Raw genomic sequence first — 26,045 nt, 5'->3', positions numbered from 1 at the left:
GCAGGGGGCAGAATACTGGCGCTGAACCGCAGGGCAGAATGTTGGCCCAATCCACACTGTCTTAATCTAAGCCATTCTCTCTCTCACACAGTCAGATAACAACTCACAGCTGTTGCTTTGGGTGATTGAAAGAATGGTCTTATTGCCTGTCACAATGTCAGTGATGTGCCTGGTGGTCAGCAACTGGCTTTTGAGCCACAGTCATTGCTCTAATGTAGGAAAAGCAGCAGCTCATTTGCGCACAGCAAGATCCCACAATCCGTCATGCAAACCAGCCTCCCAGGATCCCACAGTCCGTCATGCAAACCAGCCTCCCATGAAATAATAACGGTTAGAAAGTCAGGAAGTCAAAAATTCTGATGAAACCTTGGCACAGTGGTTAGCACTGCTGCCTCACAGCGCCAGAGACACAGGTTCGATTCCAGCCTCAGGTGACAGTCTTTGTGGAGTTTGTGCATTCTCCCCCGTGACTGTGTGGGTTTCCTCCGGGTTTCCTCCCACAGTCCAAAGAAGTGCAGGTTAGATGGATTGGCCATGCTAAATTGCCTCTCAGTGACCCAAAGATGTGCAGGTTAGGGGGATTGGCCATGCTAAATTGCCTCTTAGTGACCCAAAGATGTGCAGGTTAGGGGGATTGGCCATGCTAAATTGCCCCTTAGTGTCTCTCTTCCACCTTCTTCCGTCAGGAAAAAAGATACTAAAGTCACGTACCAACCAACTCAAGAACAGCTTCTTCCCTGCTGCCATCAGACCTTTGAATGGACCTACCTCGCGTTAAGTTGATCTTTCTCTACACCCGAGCTGTAACATTACACTCTGCACCGTCTCCCTCCCTTCTCTATGAACGGTATGCTTTGTCTGTACAGCTTGCAAGAAATAATACTTTTCACTGTAAACTAATACATCAAATCAAATCAAATCAAAATACAGTCCAAACATTTTGTTAACTCCAGTCTCCAGTTTGAGGTCACGTACCAACTGACTCAAGAACAGCTTCTTCCCTGCTGCTGTCAGACTTTTGAATGGCCCTACCTCGCATTAAGTTGATCTTTCTCTACACCCTAGCTATGACTGTAACGCTACATTCTGCACCTTCTCCAATCCTTCTCCCCGATGTACTTTATGAACGGTATGTTTTGTCTGTATAGCACGCAAGAAACAATACTTTTCACTGTAACCCAATACATGTGACAATAATAACTCAAATTAAGCTGCAGCATTATATTCTGTACTCCTATCCTTCTCCCCATGTACTCTATGAACTTTGTTTAGCATGCAAGAAACAAGACTTTTCGCTGTATTTCATACATGTGACAATAATCAGAGAAATCATCGAATCATAGAATCCCCACAGTGCAGAAGGAGGCCATTCGGTCCATCACGTCTGCACCAACAACAATCCCACTAGACCCTATCCCTAAAATCCCACATACTTACCCTTCTAATCCCTCTAACATACACACCCTGGGACACCAAGGGGCAATTTAGCATGGCCAATTCACCTAACCTGTGCATCTTGGATACTAAGGGGTAATTTAGCATGGCCAACCTAACCTGCACACCTTTGCACTGTGGGAGGAAACCGGAGCACCCAGAGGAAACCCACGCAGACACGGGGGAGAACATACAAACTCCACACAGACAGTGACCCAAGCCGGGAATCGAACCCGGGGTCCCTGGCGCTGTGAGGCAGCAGTGCTGACCACCGCACCATCCAATAAATCAAATTCCTCAGGGGATGGGGAAGGAGACATTCCCTCCGCACCTTTATCCCCTCAGGATCTTAATAGGGTTCAATGAGATCATCTCTCATTCTCCTCAAACTTTGACGGGTGTTGGTCTATCTAACCTGTTCAACCTTCCCTCTGTTTGCGACTGTGTTTGATTTTCTCTGCCTTGTTGACCTGTCGAGACACATCATCATCCTCAGAGTGGGTGAACAGAATGTGCCGAGGGCAGGTTGATTCTTGCCGCCCACTGATGTCAACTCTGCTTGCCAGAAAATGGCCGCTTCACTTCACGGGCCTGCCTACAAGTCAACCACAAGAGGAAACAGTCTACAGGTAAAATTTCTGTGTGTGTCGGGGGTGGGGCCAGGTGTTCTTTTCCCAGGAGAAAGTCATGCTTTTTGAAGAGAAAAGTTGAAAGCCAGGGAGACAGCGGTGTAGTGGTAAAACATCACTGGATTAGAATTACAGAGGCCTAGATTAACGGGGAACAGGGATTCAAATCCCACCACGGCAGCTGATGGAATTTAAATTCAATTGATAAAATATGGAATTGAAAGCTAGTAAAAAAAGTGTAAAAAAACCTCATCTATCTGCCAATGCCCTTTTAGGAAGGAAGTCTGCTGTCCTTACCTGATCTGGCCTATATACATCTCTGGATGTGGTTGACTCTTAACTGCCCTCCAAAATGGCCGACCGAGCAAGATGCTCAGTTCAAGGGCCATTAGGGATGGACACCAAATGCTGGTCTTGCCAACGACACCCATAACCCGTCAGAGGTTAAAAAGTCAGGAAGTCAAAAATTCTGATGAAACCTTGGCACAGTGGTTAGCACTGCTGCCTCACAGCGCCAGGGACCCAGGTTCGATTCCAGCCTCAGGTGACAGTCTTCGTGGAGTTTGCACATTCTTCCCCGTGTCTGCGTGGGTTTTCTCCGGGTGCTCCTGTTTCCTCCCACACCCAAAGATGTGCAGGTTAGGTGGATTGGCCATGCTAAATTGCCCCTTAGAGTCCAAAGATGTGCAAGTTAGATGGATTGGCCATGCTAAATTGCCCCTTAGTGACCCAAGAATGTGCAGGTGAGGGGGATTGGCCATGCTAAATTGCCCCTTAGTGTTCAACGATGCGCAGGTTAGGAGGATTAGCAGGGTAAATATGTGGGGTTATGGGGCAAGCCTGGATATGAGGCGGTGCTGACTTGATGGGCCAAATGGCCTCCTTCTACACTGTAAGGATTCTATGGTTCCTCCAGGAAGAAGTCCAATCGCAGTTGACAATTCATAGAATCATAGAATCCCTACAGTACAGAAAGAGGCCATTCGGCCCATCGAGTCTGCACCGACCACAATCCCACCCAGGCCCTACCCCCATATCCCTACATATTTACCCACTAATCCCTCTAACCTACGCATCTCAGGACACTAAGGACAATTTTTAGCATGGCCAATCAACCTAACCCGCACATCTTTGGACTAAGAACAGCTCAGATATCACAAAGCTTTCACAATATTTGCTCATTCCATTTTAATCACAATAATTTATTTCCTTTCCTCCACTGTGTTCCAAAGGACATTAACCGAGATTTCTGCCATCCATTGTTAAGTGTTTAACTCGAAGGGCCAATCTAATTGTAAGTCAGTGCCGACTGCGATGAGGCTTTGGTCAAATCTCCATATATAGATGAATGCCAAATGAAGGGGGATAATCTTGCACTTATGGGTAATTAGCAGAAATAATACTGCTCAGTGCCAATGGTTCACACTAATCCTTTCTTCAGTCTGACATTCTGAAATCCTCATTTTAATTTCAAAGCAGTTCGCCGAATAGAGCAGCCACGACAAACTAAAATAAACTTCAAAACATGCCCGACATTATCCCATGATATGTAAAGTGTTTGCCCACTTGTCATCACTACCTTAAGTTTATTTATTAGTGTCACGAGTAAGGCTTACATTAACACTGCAATGAAGTTATTGTGAAATCCCCTAGTCGCCACACTCCTGTTCGGGTAACACTGAGGGAGAATTTAGCACGGCCAACGCACCCTAACCAGCACGTCTTTCAGATTGTGGGGGGAAACCGGAGCACCCGGAGGAAACCCACGCAGACACGGGGAGAACGTGCAGACGCCACACAGAGAGTGACCCGAGCCGGGAATCGAACCCGGGTCCCTGTGAGGCAGCAGTGCCGACCACTATGCCGCCCACCCGTGCAACTTCATTGCAGTGAAGCTTACTTGTGACACTAATAAATAAACTTTTTAAAAAAGCACACACACAGTAAATCAGGAATGTTTTGAAGGTTCTTTGTGCCAGATGTGAAAAGGGACGGTGAGCTTCCTTTCCCAGCAGTGGAAATATGTCAGACTTTAGAATCGGTATGAAGATGCTTTTGCATCTACTTTGGGTTTTTACAGGAAATGCCTCAGTTTGTGTAATGTCCTGGTATCTCCCTTGGAAGAGCCTCAAACCTCTCCTTGGTTACTGTAACTGTGTGTCGGGGTTTGTTCCCAGCTAGGGCAGTTTCCCAAGTTGGCGCCAGGGCGAAGTGACTTCTTGCAAGCTGCGCCCAGCATACCTTCTAATGCTATCTTTCACTCTTGTTCTATGCTCCTAGAACTTCATTCTAACTCTTTTAAACTCTCTAACAATGCTCTAATTCAGGCTGTAACACTACATTCTGCACTCTCTCCTTCCCTTCTCTATGAACGGTATGCTTTGTATGTATAACAATACTGTATACTGATACATGTGACAATAATGAATCAAATCAGTGAGGTGCCCAGACAGTTGAGCTGCTTCTGCTGATGTTGGTTGAGGGACAAATGTTGGCCCGGACATTGGAAGAGCGAACCATTTTTATCTCTCCTCGCGGAGTGGCACGAGGCGTTCGATGTCGCAAATTGAGAGAGTAAATTGGAAGGATTGAGCGCGAAAGGGGCTTCTGTTCTCTGGGGTTTCTGACGAGGCGTTCTCGTTTAAAACACTACAACTTCTTCAATAGTTTAACAGGGTGGATTCTGCGAGGCTGTTTTTTTTTGTCCTGGGCTGGAGATTGTAGAACTCTCTGGGGCTGAACTGAGGAAAGATTTCTAGTGGGATGTGAATCTTTGGAATTCTCTAACCCAGAGGGAAGTTGTTGGGTGATTTCTCCAGCCGTTCCCACTGGCACGATCTTCCGGTCCGGTTGACGGTGACCTCCCCACCACCCCGGCCCGGTGGCAGAGAGCGCTGACATAGAAAAACTACAGCACAAACAGGCCCTTCGGCCCACAAGTTGTGCCGAACACATCCCTACCTTCTAGGCCTACCTATAACCCTCCATCCTATTAAGCTCCATGTATTCATCCAGGAGACTCTTAAAAGACCCTATTGAGTTCGCCTCCACCACCCCTGACGGCAGCCGATTCCACTCGCCCACCACCCACTGTGTGAAAAACTTATCCCTAACATCTCCCCTGTACCTACCCCCCAGCACCTTAAACCTGTGTCCTCTCGTAGCAGACATTGCCACCCTGGGAAAAAGCCTCTGAGAGTCCACCCGATCTATGCCTCTCAACATCTTATACACCTCTATTAGGTCTCCTCTCATCCTTCGTCTCTCCAAGGAGAAAAGACCGAGCTCCCTCAGCCTATCCTCATAAGGCATGCCACTCAATCCAGGCAACATCCTTGTAAATCTCCTCTGCACCCTTTCAATCTTTTCCACATCCTTCCTATAGTGAGGCGACCAGAACTGAGCACAGTACTCCAAGTGGGGTCTGACGAGGGTCTTATACAGCTGCATCATTATCCCCGGACTCCTAAACTCAATCCCTCGATTGATAAAGGCCAGCACACCATATGCCTTCTTAACCACCTCCTCCACCTGCGGGGCCGATTTTAGAGTCCTATGGACCTGGACCCTAAGGTCCTTCTGATCCTCTACCGTACTAAGAGTCTTTCCCTTCATATTGTACTCCTTCATCCCATTTGACCTACCAAAATGGACCACGACGCATTTATCTGGGTTGAAGTTGTGAGAAACATCTTATGCCGGCTTGCCAAGGGTAGATGGTGAGGTGTTTTCACTCGTGGGCGAGTCTCAGAGAAGGGGACACAGCTACCAGATAAAGAGCCGGTCATTTAAAACTGAGGTGCGTAGAAATTTTTTCTCGCAGTGGGTGGTAAATCTCTGAAATTCTCTGCCCCAAAGGGTGGTGGAGGCTGGATCATTGGAAGTATTTACAGTGGAGGTGGATAAATATTTAATAGATTGAGGAATAGAGGGCCAAGGGGGAAAGGGCACACAAAAGAAGTTGAGGCCGGCATAGATCAGCCATGATCATATTGAATGGTGGGACAGGCTTGAGGCCTTGTGGCCTCCTCCTGCTTCTACTTCTTGTGTACCAGGGGAGTGCTGTGTTACTGCAGGCTTTTATTCCTTTATGGGATTTGAGAGACACTAGCAAGACCAACATTAATTGCCCTTGAGAAGGGGGTGGGTCAGCCATCTTCTCGAATCACTGAGGTCCCTGTTGTGTAGGTACACCCGCAGTGCTGTTAGGGACGCCGTGCCAGGATTTTAACCCAGCGGCAGTGAACGGCGATATATTTCCAAGTCAGGATGGTGAGTGACTCGGAGGGGAACCTCCAGGTGGTGGTGTTCCCATGTGTCTGCTGCCCTTGTCCTCTGAGATGGTAGAGGTGGCAGGTTTGGAAGGTGTAGTTGAAGGAGCCTTGGTGAGTTCCTGCTTGTAGATGGTACACACGCTGTGCGTTGGTGGTGGAGGGTTTGAACGTTTGCGGAAGGGGGTAGCAATCAAGTGGGCTGCTTTGTCCTGGATGGTGTTGAGCTTCTTGAGTGTTGTTGGGAGCTGCATGCATCCAGGAGAGTGCGGAGTATGCTATCACACTCCTGACTTGTGCCTTGTAGATAGATGGCGGACAGGCTTTGGGGGAATCAGGAGGGGAGTCACTCGCCGCAGGAATCCCAGATACTGACCCGCTCTTGTGGCCACAGTATTTATGTCACTTCCTGTACAAGGTTATACATGAAGGCCCCGCCTTTGCAACCTTGCCCCCCCCCACCTGCGATACGGTGACCCTCAGTTTAAATCACCGCCAGTCAGTTTTCCCCGCTCAGAAGAGAGAGCGGCTTATGGTCATCTGGGACTATGGTGACTTTATCTATTTATGCAACTGGTTCAATGTAGTTCAAGCGAGTCTCAGTTAGATATGGATCTGTATGTTATGTTCCGAGTTTCGGAGAGACTGCACCATCAGAGACTGGGGAGGGGGGGTGGGGACGGGATGGGAGAGGAAGGGAGCATATTCTGCTAAATCATCTTCCCACTCCCCGCAATTGCATCCATAGATTCTTATCTTTATGATAGGAACTATGGAGTTCAGTCTGGATTGTTTAAGGAGTAAACGTAACTTGATACCTGGCCCAGGGATATCGAAGTTCATTACCCTTTGTTTATGGCACGGTTGTCTATAAGGGCAAGGACAATACCAGAACGGGGCCGTTTAGTAAAGGGCTTTTTTATTTAGACAGTTTCGTCCAGACCCAACCCATGGGGGGGGGTGGGGTTGCCCTTTTAAAGGGCCAATCACCACACGCAGTTTAATCCTTGCTGGGACGCCACAGGAGCTTGAGTCCTCCAGAGGGCCTGTGACGGTTTCCAACTGCAAGAATGGGCATTGGCAACTTACATTCGCCAATTGAGGGGGGCAGAGGTGTGTAGGTTAGGTGGATTGGCCATGCTAAATTGCCCCGTAATGTCCAAAGACGTGCTGGTTAGGTGCATTGGCCATGCTAAATTCTCCCACAGTGTACCCAAACAGGCGCCGGAGTGTGGCGACTAGGGAATTTTCACTTCATTGCAGTGTTAATGTAAGCCTACTTGTGACACTGATAAATAAACTTTAAAAGACTGGCCTAATTCTGCCCCTATTTTTTATAACCTGACGCAGGAATCCCCATTTCGGTAGCGCTGTTTGCAAATCTCCGAAATTCTCAAAAGATACAGCCCAACCAATAAATGATGTTTAAAGTATAGGCTGGAATTCTCCGACCGTTTACACTGGCAGGATTCTCCAGTCCCGCCGGCAGCGCACCCCCAACCCACCCGCGAGTTTCCCACTGGCATGGGGTGACTTAACTGGGAATTAAAGTTAATTTATTAGTTTAACAAGTCGGCTGACATTGACATTGCAATGAAGTTACTGTGAAAACCCCCTAGTCGCCATTTGGCATGGCCAATGCACCTAACCAGCACATCTTTCGGACTGTGGGAGGAAACCCACGCAGGTACGGGGAGAACGTGCAGACTCCGACAGACAGTGACCCGAGCCGGGAATGGAACCCGGGTCCCTGGCGCTGTGAGGCGGCAGCGCTAACCACTGTGCCACCCACCATTAACAGCGGTGGGGCCACAGAATCCCACCGCTAGCAAACAACATGCCACCTCCAGCTGGCGGGAAACAAGCAGCGAGGAGGCCGCCTTGTCCATAGTCTCTGCTGTGACGGAGATAATAGGACAGCCAAGATACAGGCGGCGCGGTGGCACAGTGGGTTGGCACTGCTGCCTCACAGCGCCAGGGACCCAGGTTCGATCCCGAGCTCGGGTCACTGTCTGTGTGGAATTTGCACGTTCTCCCCGTGTCTGCGTGGGTTTCCTCCGAGTGCTCCGGTTTCTCCCACATTCTGAAAGACGTGCTGGTTAGGGTGCATTGACTCGAACAGGCGCCAAAGTGTGGCGACTCGGGGAATTTCACAGTAACTTCATTGCAGTGTTAATGTAAACCTTATTTCTGACTAATAAATAAACTTTTAAAAAAGTTACTGTGAAAATCCCCTAGTCGCCACACTCTGGCGCCTGTTCGGGGAACACTGAGGGAGAATTTAGCACGGCCAACGCACATAACCGGCATGTCTTTCGGAGGAAACCGGAGCACCCGGAGGAAACCCACGCAGACACGGGGAGAATGTGCAGACTCCGCACAGACAGTCACCTGAGACTGGAATTGAACCCGGGGTCCCCAGCACTGTGAGGCAGCAGTGCTAACCACCATGCCACTCTGCGACCCACAAAGAATTGAGGGGAATGGTACAGGTGCAATCAAGGGAAACTAGGTAGAGGGAGTAAAGAATAGATCATGTTGATAGGAGGGATGTGAAGAGGCTTGTCGCATGGGCTGAATAACTTGCCTCTGGGGGGTAAAACTATGAAGATGTTCCATAGACTTTATGCAGAAAACATGTGTTGGGGGGAATCCAAAACTAGGAGCTGTAGGTATAAAATAGTGCTGAATAAATATGGAATAGTCACTAATAAATCCAGTAAGACAGATGCACTATAGAAAGCATTCTTTCCGGATGTATCACAGCTTGGTATGGCTCCTGCTCTGACCAAGACCACAAGAAACTAAAGGGTCGTGAACATAGCCCAGTACATCAACAAACTGGCCTCCCATCCATTGACTCCATCTACACTTCCCGCTGCATCGGGAAAAGCAGCCAGCATAATTAAGGACCCCACGCACCCCGGACATTCTCTCTTCCTCCTTCTTCCATCAGGAAAAACATGCAAAAGTCTGAGGTCACGTACCAACCGACTCGAGAACAGCTTCTTCCCTGCTGCTGTCAGACTTTTGAATGGATCTACCGTATAGCTGATCTTTCTCTACACCCTAGCTATGATTGTACCCTAGATAGGATTACTGCCCGAGCCACGTGCAAATTGGCATAGGGAGGCAAGAATAAGGGAAGTTAACACGTGGCTGAAAGAGTGGTGTGGGAAAGAAGGGTTCTTTTTCATGGGACACTGGCATCAGTTTTGGGGCAGGGGGGACCTATACCGTTGGGATGGTCTCCACCTGGACCGAGCTGGGATCAGTGTTCTGGCGAAGAGAGTAAATGGGGTGGTCAATAGGACTTTAAACTAGAGATTGGGGGGGAAGGGAAAGTCAGGGAACCAAGAGGTGAAGGAATCAGTGGGAAGCGTAGCTGCTTAGGATTACAAAAAATCACGAAAAGACAGCACTCAGGAGAGGTTACGATAGTCCCCATCTCACAAAATATGACACAGTGTCTGGAAAGGCTCAGTAGACCAAGGTCCACCACACTACGAAAACAAAAAGGGACGGTCAATAGGGAATTAAAGGTGCTATATTTAAATGCCCGCAGTGTCCGGAACAAGATAGATGAGCTTGTGGCCCAGATTGTGACTGGCAGGTATGATGTGGTAGGCATCACAGAGACGTGGTTGCAGGGGGTTCAGGACTGGCAGTTAAACATCCAGGGATTCACAACCTATCGAAAAGACAGAGGGGTGGGTAGAGGGGGCGGGGTTGCCTTGTTAATTAGAAATGAAATTAAATCAATAGCACTAAACGACATAGGGTCAGACGATGTGGAGTCTGTGTGGGTAGAGTTGAGGAACCACAAAGGCAAAAAAACCATAATGGGAGTTATGTACAGGCCTCCTGACAGTGGTCAGGACCAGGGGCACAAAATGCACCACGAAATAGAAAGGGCATGTCAGAAAGGCAAGGTCACAGTGATCATGGGGGATTTCAATATGCAGGTGGACTGGGTAAATAATGTTGCCAGTGGACCCAAAGAAAGGGAATTCATTGAATGTTTACAGGATGGCTTTTTGGAACAGCTTGTGATGGAGCCCACGAGGGAACAGGCTATTCTGGACTTAGTGTTATGTAATGAGCCAGACGTGATAAAAGATCTTAAAGTAAGGGAACACTTAGGAAGCAGTGATCATAATATGGTAGAATTCAGTCTGCAATTTGAAAGAAGGAAGGCAGAATCAGATGTGAAAGTTCTACAGTTAAATAAAGGTAATTACAGGCGCATGAGGGAGGAACTGACAAAAATCGACTGGAAGCAGAGCCTAATGGGAAAGACAGTAGAACAGCAATGGCAGGAGTTTCTGGGAGTAATTGAGGACACAGTGCAGAGGTTCATCCCAAACAAAAGAAAGGTTATCAGAGGGGGGATTAGGCAGCCATGGCTGACAAAGGAAGTCAGGGAATGCATCAAGGCAAAAGAGAGAGCCTATAATGTGGCAAAGAGTAGTGGGAAGTCAGAAGATTGGGAAGGCTATAAAAACAAACAGAGGATAACAAAGAGAGAAATAAGGAAGGAGAGGATCAAATATGAAGGTAGGCTAGCCAGTAACATTAGGAATGATAGTAAAAGTTTCTTTAAATACATTAAAAACAAATGGGAGGCAAAAGTAGACATTGGGCCGCTCCAAAATGACGCTGGTAATCTAGTGATGGGAGACAAGGAAATAGCTGAGGAACTTAATAAGTACTTTGCGTCAGTCTTCACAGTAGAAGACATGAGTAATATCCCAACAATTCAGGAAAGTCAGGGGGCAGAGTTGAATATGGTTGCCATCACAAAGGAGAAAGTGCTAGAGAAACTAAAAGGTCTGAAAATTGATAAATCTCCGGGCCCAGATGGGCTACATCCTAGAGTTCTAAAGGAGATAGCTGAAGAAATAGTGGAGGCGTTAGTTATGATCTTTCAAAAGTCACTGGAGTCAGGGAAAGTCCCAGAGGATTGGAAAATCGCTGTTGTAACCCCACTGTTCAAGAAGGGAACAAGAAAAAAGATGGAAAATTATAGGCCAATTAGCCTAACCTCAGTTGTTGGCAAAATTCTAGAATCCATCGTTAAGGATGAGATTTCTAAATTCTTGGAAGTGCAGGGTCGGATTAAGACAAGTCAGCATGGATTTAGTAAGGGGAGGTCGTGCCTGACAAACCTGTTAGAGTTCTTTGAAGAGATAACAAATAGGTTAGACCAAGGAGAGCCAATGGATGTTATCTATCTTGACTTCCAAAAGGCCTTTGACAAGGTGCCTCACGGGAGACTGCTGAGTAAAATAAGGGCCCATGGTATTCGAGGCAAGGTACTAACATGGATTGACGATTGGCTGTCAGACAGAAGGCAGAGAGTTGGGATAAAAGGTTCTTTCTCAGAATGGCAACCGGTGACAAGTGGTGTCCCGCAGGGTTCAGTGTTGGGGCCACAGCTGTTCTCTTTATATATTAACGATCTAGATGACGGGACTGGGAGCATTCTGGCCAAGTTTGCCGATGATACAAAGATAGGTGGAGGGGCAGGTAGTATTGAGGAGGTGGGGAGGCTGCAGAAAGATTTAGACAGTTTAGGAGAGTGGTCCAAGAAGTGGCTGATGAAATTCAACGTGGGCAAGTGCGAGGTCGTACACTTTGGAAAAAAGAATAGAGGCATGGACTATTTTCTAAACGGTGACAAAATTCATAATGCTAAAGTGCAAAGGGACTTGGGAGTCCTAGTCCAGGATTCTCTAAAGGTAAACTTGCAGGTTGAGTCCGTAATTAAGAAAGCAAATGTAATGTTGTCATTTATCTCAAGAGGCTTGGAATACAAAAGCAGGGATGTACTTCTGAGGCTTTATAAAGCACTGGTTAGGCCCCATTTGGAGTACTGTGAGCAATTTTGGGCCCCACACCTCAGGAAGGACATACTAGCACTGGAGCGGGTCCAGCGGAGATTCACACGGATGATCCCAGGAATGGTAGGCCTGACATACGATGAACGTCTGAGGATCGTGGGATTATATTCATTGGAGTTTAGGAGGTTGAGGGGAGATCTGATAGAAACTTACAAGATAATGAACGGCTTAGATAGGATGGACGTAGGGAAGTTGTTTCCATTAACAGGGGAGACTAGGACGCGGGGGCACAGCCTTAGAATAAAAGGGAGTCACTTTAGAACAGAGATGAGGAGAAATTTCTTCAGCCAGAGAGTGGTGGGTCTGTGGAATTCATTGCCACAGAGGGCTGTGGAGGCCGAGACGTTGAGCGTCTTCAAGACAGAAATTGATAAATTCTTGATTTCTCGAGGAATTAAGGGCTATGGGGAGAGAGCGGGTAAATGGAGTTGAAATCAACCATGATTGAATGGTGGAGTGGACTCGATGGGCCGAATGGCCTTACTTCCGCTCCTATGTCTTATGGTCTTATGGTAACACTACATGCTGCACCCTCTCCTTTCCTTTTCCCCTAGGTACTCTATGTACGGTATGCTTTGTCTGTATAGTGCGCAAGAAACAATACTTTTCACTGATCCATGTGACAATAATGAGTCATGATGTGGAGATGCCGGTGTTGGTTATGCCAGCTGCTTTTCCGAGGCAGCGGGAAGTGTAGACGGAGTCAATGGATGGGAGGCTGGTTTGTGTGATGTACTGGGCTACGTTCACGACCCTTTAGTTTCTTGTGGTCTTGGGCAGAGCAGGAGCCCATACCAAGCTCCGATACATCCGGAAAGAATGCTTTGGACTGTGGGAGGAAACCGGAGCACGCGGAGGAAACCCACCAGACACGGGGAGAATGTGCAAACTCCACACAGACAGTGACCCAATCCGGAAATCGAGCCCGGGTCCCTGGCGCTGTGAGGCAGCAGTGCTAACCACTGTGCTGTCCCAAAAACTTCTTCCATCACCTCATCTGACTGTATCTTAGAATCCCTACAGTACAGAAGGGGGCGCCGAATCGTACCCAGATATTATCCCCGTAACCCCATGTATTTACCCCGCTAAAAAGTCTGACAACACCAGGTTAAAGTCCAACTGGTTTATTTGGTATCACGAACTTTCGGAGTGCTGCTCCTTCATCAAGTGAGTGGGGAGTTGGGTTCACAAACACGGCATATATAGACAGACACACTTGCAAGATAATTTTTGGAATGCAAGTCTTTTACAGGTCGTCAAGTCTTTTAGGTACAGATAGTGTGAGTGGAGAGAAGGTTAAGCACAGGTTAAAGAGGTGAATTGTCTCAAGCCAGGACAGTTTTTAGGATTTTCCAAACCCAGGCCAAATGGTGGCCTGATTTAGCAATAAATAAAATCAATAAGGAAGGAATTCAGAAGAGTCTGGAGTGGTTAGAACGTGAAACCTGCTGCAATAAAAGAGTGCATAACATACGCATTCAAGGGGAAACCTTGATAGACACCTGCGGGAAGAATAATATTCTAAGGGGTGATAGAGCGAGATGGTGTGGGGCGGGAGAGGTCACTGTGGAACCAGCATTGATAGAGCTGGGCCAAATGGCCTGCTCTTGTGCTGTAAATACCAGGTAATAACTAGATAAGGGAACTAACAAATTCACTGAATGCCTTGTGTGGGGTGGGTGGCACGGTGGCACAGTGGTTAGCACGACTGCCTCACAGCGCCAGGGGCCCCGGTTCAATTCCGGCCACGGGTCACTGTCTGTGTGGAGTTTGCACATTCTCCCCGTGTCTGCGTGGGTTTCCTCTGGGTGCTCCAGTTTCCTCCCACAGTCCGAAAGATGTGCGGGTTAGGTGGATTGGCCGTGCTAAATTGCCCCTTAGTGTCAGGGGGATTAGCTAGGGTAAATGCATGGGGTTACAGGGATAGGACCTGGGTGGGATTGTGGTTGGTGCAGACTCGATGGGCCAAATGGCCTCCTCCTGAACTGTAGGGATTCTATGACCTAGGAATGCAGATTCCCAAAATGGCTGTCATTTTTATTTATCACAAGTCAAACACTGCAGGCTATGCAAATATTGAAGGGGGGAGGGGGTGGAATATGAAAGCATCATTACTCCTGGAAGAGTCAAGCCTTCTCATCACAAAGGCAAGATTCCCAATGCACCGATGCTAAACCCCACACAATTTGAGAGGAGTGCAGAGCCATAGGACATCAGTTATCATCTCCAGTCTCCCATAGGTGGGGAAATCTTCACTGCTTCGGCCACCATTTTGAAACTCGACAGTTGTAACCTTTTTACAAGCGTCAAGAGTGGAATTCAAAAAGCTTGCCCACTATTCTCAACTTTCCTTGGTTGTCGATTGTTTTAAAATTAACAACATTAATCCAAAAACTAAGCCAGATTTCTGTTGTGGATTTTTAAAAATTTAACAATTTCAATCCAACAGAAATCTGTCTTAATTTTTGGATTGAGATTGTTAATTTTTTAAAAATCCACCACAGAAATCTGGTTTAATTTTTGTCGATTTTTTAAAAATTAACAACGTCAATCCAAAAATTAAACCAGATTTCTGTTGTCGATTTTTTAAACATTAGCAGTGTCAATCCAAAAATTACGCCAGGTTTTTGCGTCCATGCCCAAGGACATCGCACCCTTCCTACCAAAGCCAGGGCTTCTCTCCGACAGGGCTTCTGCCAACTTTGCAAACCGTCTTGAACCTTTTAACATTCCCTCGCAGGCAAAAAGAACACACCGCCAGCGACTGACCATGGGGGGCAGGGGGGGGGGGGGGGGGGGGGGGTCTCTGCCCGGACCTCGAGAGGGTCATGAGACATCACACGAGGCCGGAGGAATCTGCCCTCAGGAGGGCAGGCGATCAAGGCCGATTCGCTGGCCCACTTTTGGGATTGTTCTGACACTGCGCGCATTGGTGAATCACACACCGACAGACTTAGCAAGGAAGAAACAAATAAGTCATCGTAATCAGAGAGCAAAAGGGGTGGAGGGAATACGGATAGATAAAGTGAAAGGTCTTATTTCTCTGTGGGCTTTATAAACGAGAGGATTACTCAGCGACAGAATTCGCCCGCACGTAAGCCAACCGACCACGAGGCCAAAGCAATAGTACAATTTTAGTCGCAGCCCTTGCAAAGGGAGATATTTATGTAACAATCTCGCCTTGAAATCTCGTGATCCCTTGCGTCGTAATGTTGTCCCCAGCTTTCTAAAGCGTTCAAACAGACTAATTCTGAATTATGTGGCTGGCTTCCTTTTCCCTGTCTCGACACCACACTAGAATTATAGAATCCTACAGTGCAGAATTCGGCCCATCGAGTCTGTACTGACAACAATCCTACCCAGGCCCTATCCCCGTAACTCCATATATTTACCCTGCTAATCCACCTGACACTAAAGGGGCAATTTAACATGGCCAATCCACCTAACCTGCACATCTTTGGACACTAAGGGACAATTTAGCATGGCCAATACACCTAACCTGCACATCTTTGGACACTAAGGGACAATTTAGCATGGCCAATCCACCTAACCTGCACATCTTTGGACACTAAGGGACAATTTAGCATGGCCAATCCACCTAACCTGCACATCTTTGGACACTGAGGGACAATTTAGCATGGCCAATCCACATAACCTGCACATCTTTGGACACTAAGGGACAATTTAGCATGGCCAATCCACCTAACCTGCACATCTTTGGACACTGAGGGACAATTTAGCATGGCCAATCCACATAACCTGCACATCTTTGGACACTAAGGGACAATTTAGCATGGCCAATCCATCTAACCTGTACATCTTTGGGCTGTGGGAAGAAACCAGAGCACCCGGAGGAAACCCTAGCTCTGGCTGACTCTTCCTAACAAGTCTCGTGCTGTTGAGGGCTCAGGGAAAGTGGGTGCATGACTGCAAACAATTTAACACAAATTGTGTAAAATTGGCCTCCACTGAAAAAATTATTTAATGTTACGATCTGAAGATTACTAAAAGGAATTTTTCATTCCCAATTAAATTTCTTTTTTAAAACAACATTCTTGAACCATCTTTATTATTTATAATAAAGATTATTTTTTTATTAGTGTCACAAGTAAGCTTACATTAACACCGCAATGAAGTTACTGGGAAAATCCCCTGGTCGCCACACTCCGGCGCCTGTTCGGGTAACACTGAGGGACAATTTAGCACGGCCAGTGCACCCGAACCAGCACGTCTTTCGCAATGTGGGAGGAAACCGGAGCACCCGGAGGAAACCCACGCAGACACGGGGAGAATGTGCAGACTCCGCACAGACAGTGACCCAAGCTGGGAATGGAACCTGAGTCCTTGGCGCTGTGAGGCAGCAGTGCTAACCACTGTGCCACCCTCTTTCTGTTCTGTTTCAACGATTAAAATCGAGGATTAACCAATTAACCTTAAACACAACCTCCTGCATTAATCATTTACCATCTCTGCCCCCCTCTCCATAAATCATTATCTTAATAATCGTAATTTGCAAAAGTCCAGTTTCACCATAATTCGTTCTTTCAATTTAGTCAAATTTTAATATTTGCATTCCGGACTCGTTCCATTCCAGGATTTATGGTTTTTTGCATATTCCATATTCTAAATAAAGTCGGATATTCACGGATAAAAATAGAAGCTCATACAATGCAGAAGGAGGCCATTTGGCCCATCGAGCCTGCACTGACTCTCTGACAGAGCATCATATCCAGACCCACCACCCCACCCTATCCCTGTAACCCCACATATTTATCATGGCCAATTCACCAAACCCATACATCTTTGGACACTTAAGGGACAACTTAACAAGGCTAATTCACCTAACCTATGGCACAGTGGTTAGTGCTGCTGCCTCACAGAGACCAGGGTTCAATTCCCGGCTTGAGTCACTGTGTGTGGAGTTTGCACATTCTCCCCGTGTCTGCGTGGGTTTCCTCCAGGTTCTCCGGTTTCCTCCCACAGTCTTAAAGAAATGCTGGTTAGGTGCATTGGTCCAAACAGGTGCCGGAGCGTGGTGACTAAGGAAATTTCACAGTAACTTCATTGCAGTGTTAATGTAAGCTTTACTTGTGACTAATAAATAAACTTTACTTTATTTATCTTGGGAAACTAAGGGACAATTTAGCACGGCCAATCTGCCTAACCTGAACATCTTTGGACTGCGGGAGGAAACCGGAGCAGCCGGAGGAAACCCACGCAGACACTGGGAGAATGTGCAAACTCCACATAGACAGACAGTCACCCGAGGCCGGAATCGAACCCGGGTCCCTGGTGCTGTGAGGCAGCAGTGTTAACCACTGTGGGCGTACTGTCACTAACTGTACCCTGAATCATAACTGCGCAACACCAATAATTTCAGATTAGGGGATTTTCACAGTAACTTCATTGCAGTGTTAATGTAAGCCTATTTGTGACTCTAATAAATAAACTTTCTTATAGCGGCATTGCAATGAAAAATATTTGACTCTGCATCCTAAAAGACTACAGACTGAGACACAAAAGTGGGATTAGGTTGGATAGTTTATTTTCTGGCTAGAACGAGGCATCGGGCCCTAGGGCCTCCTTCGGTACCCCAGATTTCTATGAGGTTTATGAGCGACCTCACTACAAATAACATCGGACCTTTTCTGTAAATTTACTGCAGAGGGTTGTGGAGATCAGTCAAGCCCAGTCATCCTCTTTACAAATAGATTACAAGACTGCTGTTTTTCCTTTTTTTTGGTTGGGGTGGGGGGTCGGGGAACAGTTTGTGTGTCCCTGTCCTCACACTTGACCCTATCAAGTGGATCTGACCCCGGGCACTAGCGTCCGAGAGCTGGCTGGAGAGATGGAAAGATAGAAGAAGGAGGAGCATTCATCATGAACCCAGAGACACCAACACGCAACACGCCCCTAACAAGGGAGTCTTGGAGTGGGTCTATCCAAACTGCAACTCCGCTCCTCCCCAAGAATCGAAAGACAAGTCAATTGAAAGACATTTACAAATTATTTGACATCGGAATTTCTGTGAAAACTAGATGGATGGAGGGAGCTCAGTAGCTTTAATCCTTGCTGGCTGTCGCTCAGAAATGGAGTATAAAACACATCACCGACATTACATTGTGCTTATAGCTCCCACAGACTCTTGTTCATGTGCCAGGACTTAAAAGATCATTTTAAATCTGGTTGGATGCTAAGATCAACGCTTACATTAGTGGGTGGCACAGTGGGTTAGCGCTGCTGCCTCACAGCGCGAGGGAGCCGGGTTCGACCCCCGGCTTGGGTCACTGTCTGTGCTCCCCGTGTCTGCGTGGGTTCCCTCCGGGTGCTCCGGTTTCCTCACGGTTAGGGTGCATTCGGCATTGCTCAAATTCTCCCTCAGTGTAACCCAAGGTGGCGACGAGGGGATTCTCGCAGTAACTTCATTGCAGTGTTGATGCAAGCCTTACTAATAAATAAACTGAAAACTTCACATCAGCAGAATTTCTGCTGTATTTAACTTCAGAAATTCTCTTTAATTTTGCATCCGTTTTCTCTCACCTTATTCTTTCTTCCCGCAGCTCCTATTTACAAAAAAAAATCACCCACCTCCCCCCCATTTTAAAATTCTCTTTCTTAGATTTGATTTATTATTGTCACGTGTGTACAGTGAAAAGTATTGTTTCTTGCGCGCTATACAAAGCATACCGTTCATAGAGTACACAGGGGAGAAGGAAAGGAGAGGGTGCAGAATGTAGTGTTACAGTCATAGCTAGGGTGTAGAGAAAGATCAACTTAATGCCAGGTAAGTCCATTCAAAAGTCTGACGGCAGCAGGGAAGAAGCTGTTCTTGAGTCGGTTGGTACGTGACCTCAGACTTTTGTATCTTTTTCCTGGCTCTCCAAATCTTTCCTCTCTTTCTTAATTTACTCATTCACTTCCCTCTCCATTTCATCCTTCCTCTCTTTCTCCGGCTCTCTCCCTTGTTTGAATCTCTGATACTTTTTAAATTTCTTTTCCTTTGTACCCCTATTTATTTTCCTTTTCACTCATTCTCCCTTCTCTTTCTCCGAATCTTACCCTTCCATTTAACATGTCTTACTGTTTCCTCTCCTTTTATCGCTCACAATAACTGCTTCTCTCTCTCCCCCCTCCTTTTCCCCTTAAAAATGGCTTCTCTCTCTCTTTCCTCCCCCCCTACTTTTCCGACTTAATAACTGTTTTTCTCTCTCTCTCCCCCCGTTGAGTGACTGCTTCTCTCTCGCTCTTCCCTTTTCCCACTTAAAAACAGCTTCTCTCTCTCTCTCCCCCTTTACCCGCTTAACAACTGCTTCTCTCTTTTTCTCTCTCTGTCCCCTTTTCCCGCTGAGTAACTCACGCTCGGCCTGAAGCAGGCTGTGACGATGTGATTACATGGTGCCACTCTGATGGTGCAGGAGTGGTGGTAATATCCGCTGAGATCAGCCCGTATTCCCCGGACTCTTCCCGAGTTTCCACATCAGCAGTGGACCATTCTTGACTTGGATGCTCATTTCTTGAGTAGCACCGACCCAGGGGACTGGGGTCGCTCTCACCCGCCCCGTCGATGACACATTTCACCCAGAGGAAATCAGGCACTCCGTGGTTTTAAGTTGCCTAACTTCTGCCGCAGCTTGGTGAGTGCAATCCGGGGGCAGGTTGGTTCCATAAAACCATGGAACCTTTACAGCACAGAAGGCGGCCATTAGGCCTGTCACACTGTCCCTTGTCCTGTCAATATCCTCTCACTCTCCACGCCCCTGTCTCCATCAATGGGGACGAAGTAGAAATGGTCGAGAGCTTCAGCTTTTTAGGTGATCAGATCACCAACAACCTGTCCTGGTCCCTCCACACCATCACTATACTTAAGAAAGCCCCACCAACGCCTCTACTTTCTCAGGAGGCTAAGGAAATTTGGCATGTCAGCTACGACTCTCACCAACTTTTACAGATGCACCATAGAAAGCATTCTTTCTGGTTGTATCACAGCTTGGTATGGTTCCTGCTCTGCCCAAGACCGCAAGGAACTACAAAAGGTTGTGAAGGTAGCCCAGTCCATCACGCAAACCAGCCTCCCATCCATTGACTCTGGCTACACTTCCCGCTGCCTCGGAAAAGCAGCCAGCATAATTACGGACCCCACACACCCCGGACATTCTCTCTTCCACCTTCTTCTGTCGGGAAAAAGGTGCAAAAGTCTGAGGTCACGTACCAACCGACTCAAGAACAGCTTCTTCCCTGCGGCCATCAGACTTTTGAATGGACCTATCTCACACTAAGTTGATCTTTCTCTACACCCTAGCTATGACTGCAACACCACATTCTGCAACCTCTCCTTTCCTTCTCTATGAACGGTATGCTTTGTCTGTATAGCGCGCAAGAAACAATACTTTTCACTGTATACTAATACACGTGACAACAATAAATAAAATCAGACTGTAACACTATATTCTGCACCCTCTCCTATCCTTCTCCCCTATGTACTCTATGAATGGTATGTTTTGTCTGTATAGCGCCCAAGAAACAATACTTTTCCCAATACATGTGACAATAATCAATCAAATCAAAACTCCCAAAATCCTGTTTAAAACTTGCCTCGAACGTTTTCTCAAGGGCAGACAAAACTCTGCCCAGAAAGGTCAACTCTTCAAAGCCACTCCTTTATTCTGGAGATCAGGGGACTGCGTTCCAATCCTTATCAGAGATGGGTGACGTTACAACCCAGAGAGACAGACAGAGAGAGAGAGAGAGAGACATTTAAAACTCTACCAGGTCTTTTAAGTCTGATTTGGAACGCACAAATTGGGCGCAAGAGTGGGCCAATTGGCCCATCGAACCTGCTCTGCCATTCCCATAAGGTCATGACTGACTTGATAGTGGCCCGAATCATATTTTCCTGCCCAGCCGCTCCCACAACTGTCGACTCCCTTTGTCGATCACCTCACTCAGCCTTGAATATATTCAATGGTGCGCTCGATCCCCGGGAGGGAGACAGTTCCAAAATCTCTCACCCCACCCCCTCACACCACCCCGGAGAGGCAGAAGTCCTCCCCCTCCCCCCCCCCCCCCCACATCTCCCACCTTAAAAATGACGTTCGCCGTGTCTGTCGGGACGCCCGGGAGAAGGTGCAAAGCCCATTCGCTCCTTTTGAGTCGCGTGGCCATCATTTGTTATCCGGGACACCGCCCGCCAAGGGGGCCAGCTGGCTAGTATCACAGCATCGGGCTGAAGGGCAGACTGGCGACTGAGGAATGTGCATTGCAGCCTGGAATGCGATCGACACCAAACACAGCCAATCCCCCTTTTGGGAAAGTCATTGGAATTTTCAACAACAAACCTCCAAGGATGCCCAGGTCCAAAATTGGTCTTCTAGGAAGGGGGCGGGGGCGGGGATGGGGGTGGGGAGTGGGGGGGGGGGGCAGTGATGTGGGATGTGGATGGGGGGGGTGGGGAGGGAGGGGGGTTAGTTTTCCTTGGGGATTTTCTGCTCTAGAGCTGGTCTGAAAATAACAGATCAAAGTCCGAAGGGGCGAAATCTTCTCTGAAGTAGCTCCTCGCATTTGTAGCAATGTCCTAATATAGCAGCAAAACTGAGGGTAAATCAGCTCCAGAGAGAGAGAGTGAAACAGAAACAGACAAAGAGGGTGGGAGAGAGAGGGAGGGAGAAAGAGAGAGCGAGAGACAGGGAGGGTGGGAGAGAGAGGGAGGGAGAAAGAGAGAGCGAGAGACAGGGAGGGTGGGAGAGAGTGAGACAGATAGGCAGAGAGGTTGAGAGAGAAAAAGACAGGGAAGGTGAGAGAGAGGGAGACAGGCAGACAGGGTGGGAGAGAGAGGCAGGCAGACAAGATGTGAGAGAGAAGCAGAGAGGGTGAGAGAGAGAGAGAGACAGGCAGACAGGGTGTGAGAGAGAGGCGGAGAGGGTGAGAGAGAGAGAGAGGCAGGCAGACAGGGAGAGAGAGAGAGGCAGACAGGGTGGGAGAGAGAGAGAGGCAGACAGGGTGGGAGAGAGAGAGATAGGCAGACAGAGGGTGAGAGAGAGAGAAAGAGAGCGACAGATAGAGAGGGTGGGAGAGAGACTGACAGACAGAGAGTTATAGGATAGAGAGAAAGAGGGTGAGAGAGAGAGACTGGCAAACAGACAGAGAGAGAGAGAGAGAGACAGGTGGGTTTCATTTCATCCACTCACTGAAGAAACTCCTGGACATCAAGTTCAAGGGATCAAACAGAGAGAAGGGAGGAATTCGAGAAATTCAGCTGGGATTTGGTTAACAAGGAGACAGCAAGACAGATCCCAGTGGGAGGGAGTTTGTGAGCTAGGATTTACTGGGGATTAGTTAGTGCTGGGTGAACCCAGACACTAACTAATGAGGGCAATGAGGAAGAATTTACCTCCCCCGAATTACAGGTTGGTGTGTCTGCTGGTTTTAAAGCCCAGACAGGCTGCTGACTCTTGCCAATTTCCATCCGTGTCGCCGCTGGGAAATTAACCAGCCCGGAACACCCAAGTTCAAGTCCATACTTAAGGACGCTTTGTGTCAAAACAAAAATGCCCCTGAAAAGCCACACTGGGTCCTCTCTGACCCAGAAAGGGAACAATTTAAAAATAAACTAGGTAGTCTCCTTCCTATGAAGAGCAAATTGTTCTTAGAGACTGTTTACTCCAATGCTAACATTCAAACCCCCTTCTCCTTCTCTGTCACTCCTAGTTTCGCCCTCTTTCAATTTTTTTCGATCGTTTGGAGAGAGATACTCTTATCCCGTTTGCCACTTCAGATCGTAGGAAGTCCTGTTCCCCCCATTTTTACTCCCCCCCCCCCCTCCCCATTTGAAAGGCTGGAGTGGGGGGGGGGGGGGGGTAAGTTTCCACTGGTGGGGCAGTGCCACCCCATCAGATACCCACGTCTAGCAGTCTCTGCCCCACTCTCCCACCCACACAAGACCAGTGCTTAACTTGCATTGGAACTTCTAACTTGCGTTCAAACTTCTGTCCAACACAAACCAAGTCTCTCCCCTTCCAAAAGTTGCAGAGCTAACTTCTGTAATTCCACCTGAATATGATAATTTTTTTAATCACAAACATTTCGGAAACAAACTTGCTTACCCCTGCCGTGCTCGCATTCCTGACACACACACACACCAGCCACCTCCACACTGCAGGACAAGTAAGCCTTATATAGCCAGATTCGAACTTCTGCTAATCTTAAAAGAGATTCCCTTTTAAAACGCGAGTCACCTCCCACTGTTTTCAATAGGACCAGATCAGACACATGCGGGGGCTGGGCTACAGTTCAGATTACTGTATTATCCGGTGTATAAGTCGAACTCTAACTCGCAGATCCCACACACACACACACGCAGACTTCTAATGAGAGAGACGTAAATAGAACGAATCTGGGGAATTTCACAGTAACTTCATTGCAGTGTTAAATGTAAGCCTTACTTGTGACACCAATGAATAAACTTTAACTTCACAGGGGATAAGAAGAGCGAAACTAGGAGTGACAGAGGAGGAAAAGGGACCATAAGACATAGGAGCAGAATTAGGCCACTCGGCCCATCGAGTTTGCTCCGCCATGGTTGATTTTTTTTCCCCATTCTCCTGCCTTTTCCCCATAACCCCTGATCCCCTTATCAATCAAGAACCTATCCATCCCTGTCTTAAAGACACCCAATGACCCGGCCTCCACAGCCTTCTGCGGCAAAGAGTCCCACAGATTCACCACTCTCTGATTGAAGAAATTCCTCCTCATTAAGTCGGGCAGCATGGTCGGCGCAGGCTTGGAGGGCCGAAGGGCCTGTTCCTGTGCTGTAATTTTCTTTGTTCTTTTATCTCTGTTTTAAAGGATCGTCCCTTTAGCCTGAGGTTGTGCCCTCTGGTTCTAGTTTCTCCTACTAGTGGAAACATCTTCTCCACGTCCACTCTATCCAGGCCTCGCAGTATCCTGTAAGTTTCAATTAAGATTCCCCCCCCTCATCCTTCTAAACTCCAACGAGTACAGACCCAGAGTCCTCAACTGTTCCTCATACGACAAGCACTTCATTCCAAGGATCATTCTTGTGAACCTCCTCTGGACCCTTTCCAAAGCCAGCACATCCTTCCTTAGATATGTGGCCCAAAACTGCTCACAATACTCCAAATGAGGTCTGACCAGAGCCTTATACAGCCTCAGAAGTACATCCCTGCTCTTGTATGCTAGTCCTCTCGATATGAATGCGAACATTGCATTTGCCTTCCTAACTGCCGACTGAACCTGCACGTTAACCTTAAGAGAATCTTGAACAAGGACTCCCAAATCTCTTTGTGTTTCTGATTTCCTAAGCATTTCCCCATTTAGAAAATAGTCTATGCCTCCATTCCTCCTCCCAAAGTGCATAAAGTTTAACAGTTAGCATTGGGGGAAATAGTCTCTGGGAACAATAGGAAGGAGACTCCCGAGGTCATTGAGTGTCTTTAAGACAGAGATAGATAGGTTCTTGATTAATAAGGGGATCAGGGGTTATGGGGAAAAGGCAGGAGAATGGGGATGAGAAAAATATCAGCCATGATTGAATGGCAGAGCAGACTCGATGGGCCGAGTGGCCTATATCTGTTCCTATGTCTTATGGTCTTAATAGATATTCAGTCATCCTCTCAGGCTGTTTGCCTGACAGGGAATGTACACTTGCCACAATCAAGAGAATTATATAGAGGCTCTATAGTTAAGAAAGCCCACCAATGCCTCTACTTTCTCAGAAGGAAATTCCACTGTGACTCTCACCAACTTTTACAGATGCACCATAGAAAGCTTTCTTTCCGGTTGTATCACAGCTTGGTCTGGGGCTCCTGCTCTGCCCAAGACCGCAAGGAACTACAAAAGGTTGTGAATGTAGCCGAGTCCATCACACAAACCAGCCTCCCATCCATTGACTCTGTCTACACTTCCCACTGTCTTGGGAAAAGCAGCCAGCATAATCAAGGACCCCACGCACCCCGGACATTCTCTCTTCCACCTTCTCCCGTCAGGAAAAAGATACAAAAGTCTGAGGTCACGTACCAACCGACTCAAGAACAGCTTCTTCCCTGCTGCTGTCAGGCTTTTGAATGGACGTACGTCGCATTAAGTTGATCTTTCTCTACATCCTAATTATGACTGTAGCACGACATTCTGCATCAGGGACCAGGGATCTGGGTTCGATTCCAGCCTCTGGTGTCTGTGTGGTGTTTGCACGTTCTCCCCGTGTCTGCGTGGGTTTCCTCTGAATGCCCTGATTTCCTCCCACAGTCCAAAAAGGTGCAGGTGAGGTGGATTGGCCATGCTGAATTTTGCCTTAGGCCAGTGTTTCGCAGCCGCACTCGCCCCAAGGCCAGAAAATCCTTCCCGAGGTCAACGGACCTTTGCATGGTCTGCCCCCGCCCATTACAATTCCTGTGGCAAGCTGGATGGGAAAATTCCACCCTTAGTGTCCAAAGATGAGCAGGTTAGGTGGATTGGCCATGCTAAATTGCCCCTTAGTGTCCAAAGATGTGCGGGTTAGGTGGATTGGCCATGCTAAATTGCCCCTTAGTGTCCAAAGATGTGCAGGTTAGGTGGATTGGCCATGCTAAATTGCCCCTTAGTGTCCAAAGATGTGCAGGTTAGGTGTATTGGCCATGCTAAATTGCCCCTTAGTGTCCAAAGATGTGCAGGTTAGGTGTATTGGCCATGCTAAATTGCCCCTTAGTGTCCAATGATGTGCAGGTTAGGTGTATTGGCCATGCTAAATTGCCCCTTAGTGTCCAAAGATGTGCAGGTTAGGTGTATTGGCCATGCTAAATTGCCCCTTAGTGTCC

General features: G+C 47.6%; 1 long non-coding RNA gene across 1 annotated transcript in view; it reads right to left on the bottom strand.

The window, feature by feature from the left end:
- Positions 1 to 23,415, bottom strand: part of LOC144486890 (uncharacterized) — an 85,573-nt gene extending 62,158 nt beyond the window's left edge. Inside the window, exon 1 of the long non-coding RNA XR_013496349.1 lies at positions 23,337 to 23,415. This is a non-coding gene — a long non-coding RNA (uncharacterized LOC144486890). The remainder of the gene's footprint in view (positions 1 to 23,336) is intronic.
- Between the last annotated feature and the right edge of the window lie 2,630 nt (positions 23,416 to 26,045).

Source organism: Mustelus asterias, unplaced genomic scaffold (genome assembly GCF_964213995.1).
Source record: "Mustelus asterias unplaced genomic scaffold, sMusAst1.hap1.1 HAP1_SCAFFOLD_505, whole genome shotgun sequence".
Lineage (NCBI taxonomy): Eukaryota > Metazoa > Chordata > Chondrichthyes > Carcharhiniformes > Triakidae > Mustelus > Mustelus asterias.
The sequence above is the reverse complement of the archived record's forward strand: the minus strand, read 5'-3'. Positions and strand labels throughout refer to the sequence as shown.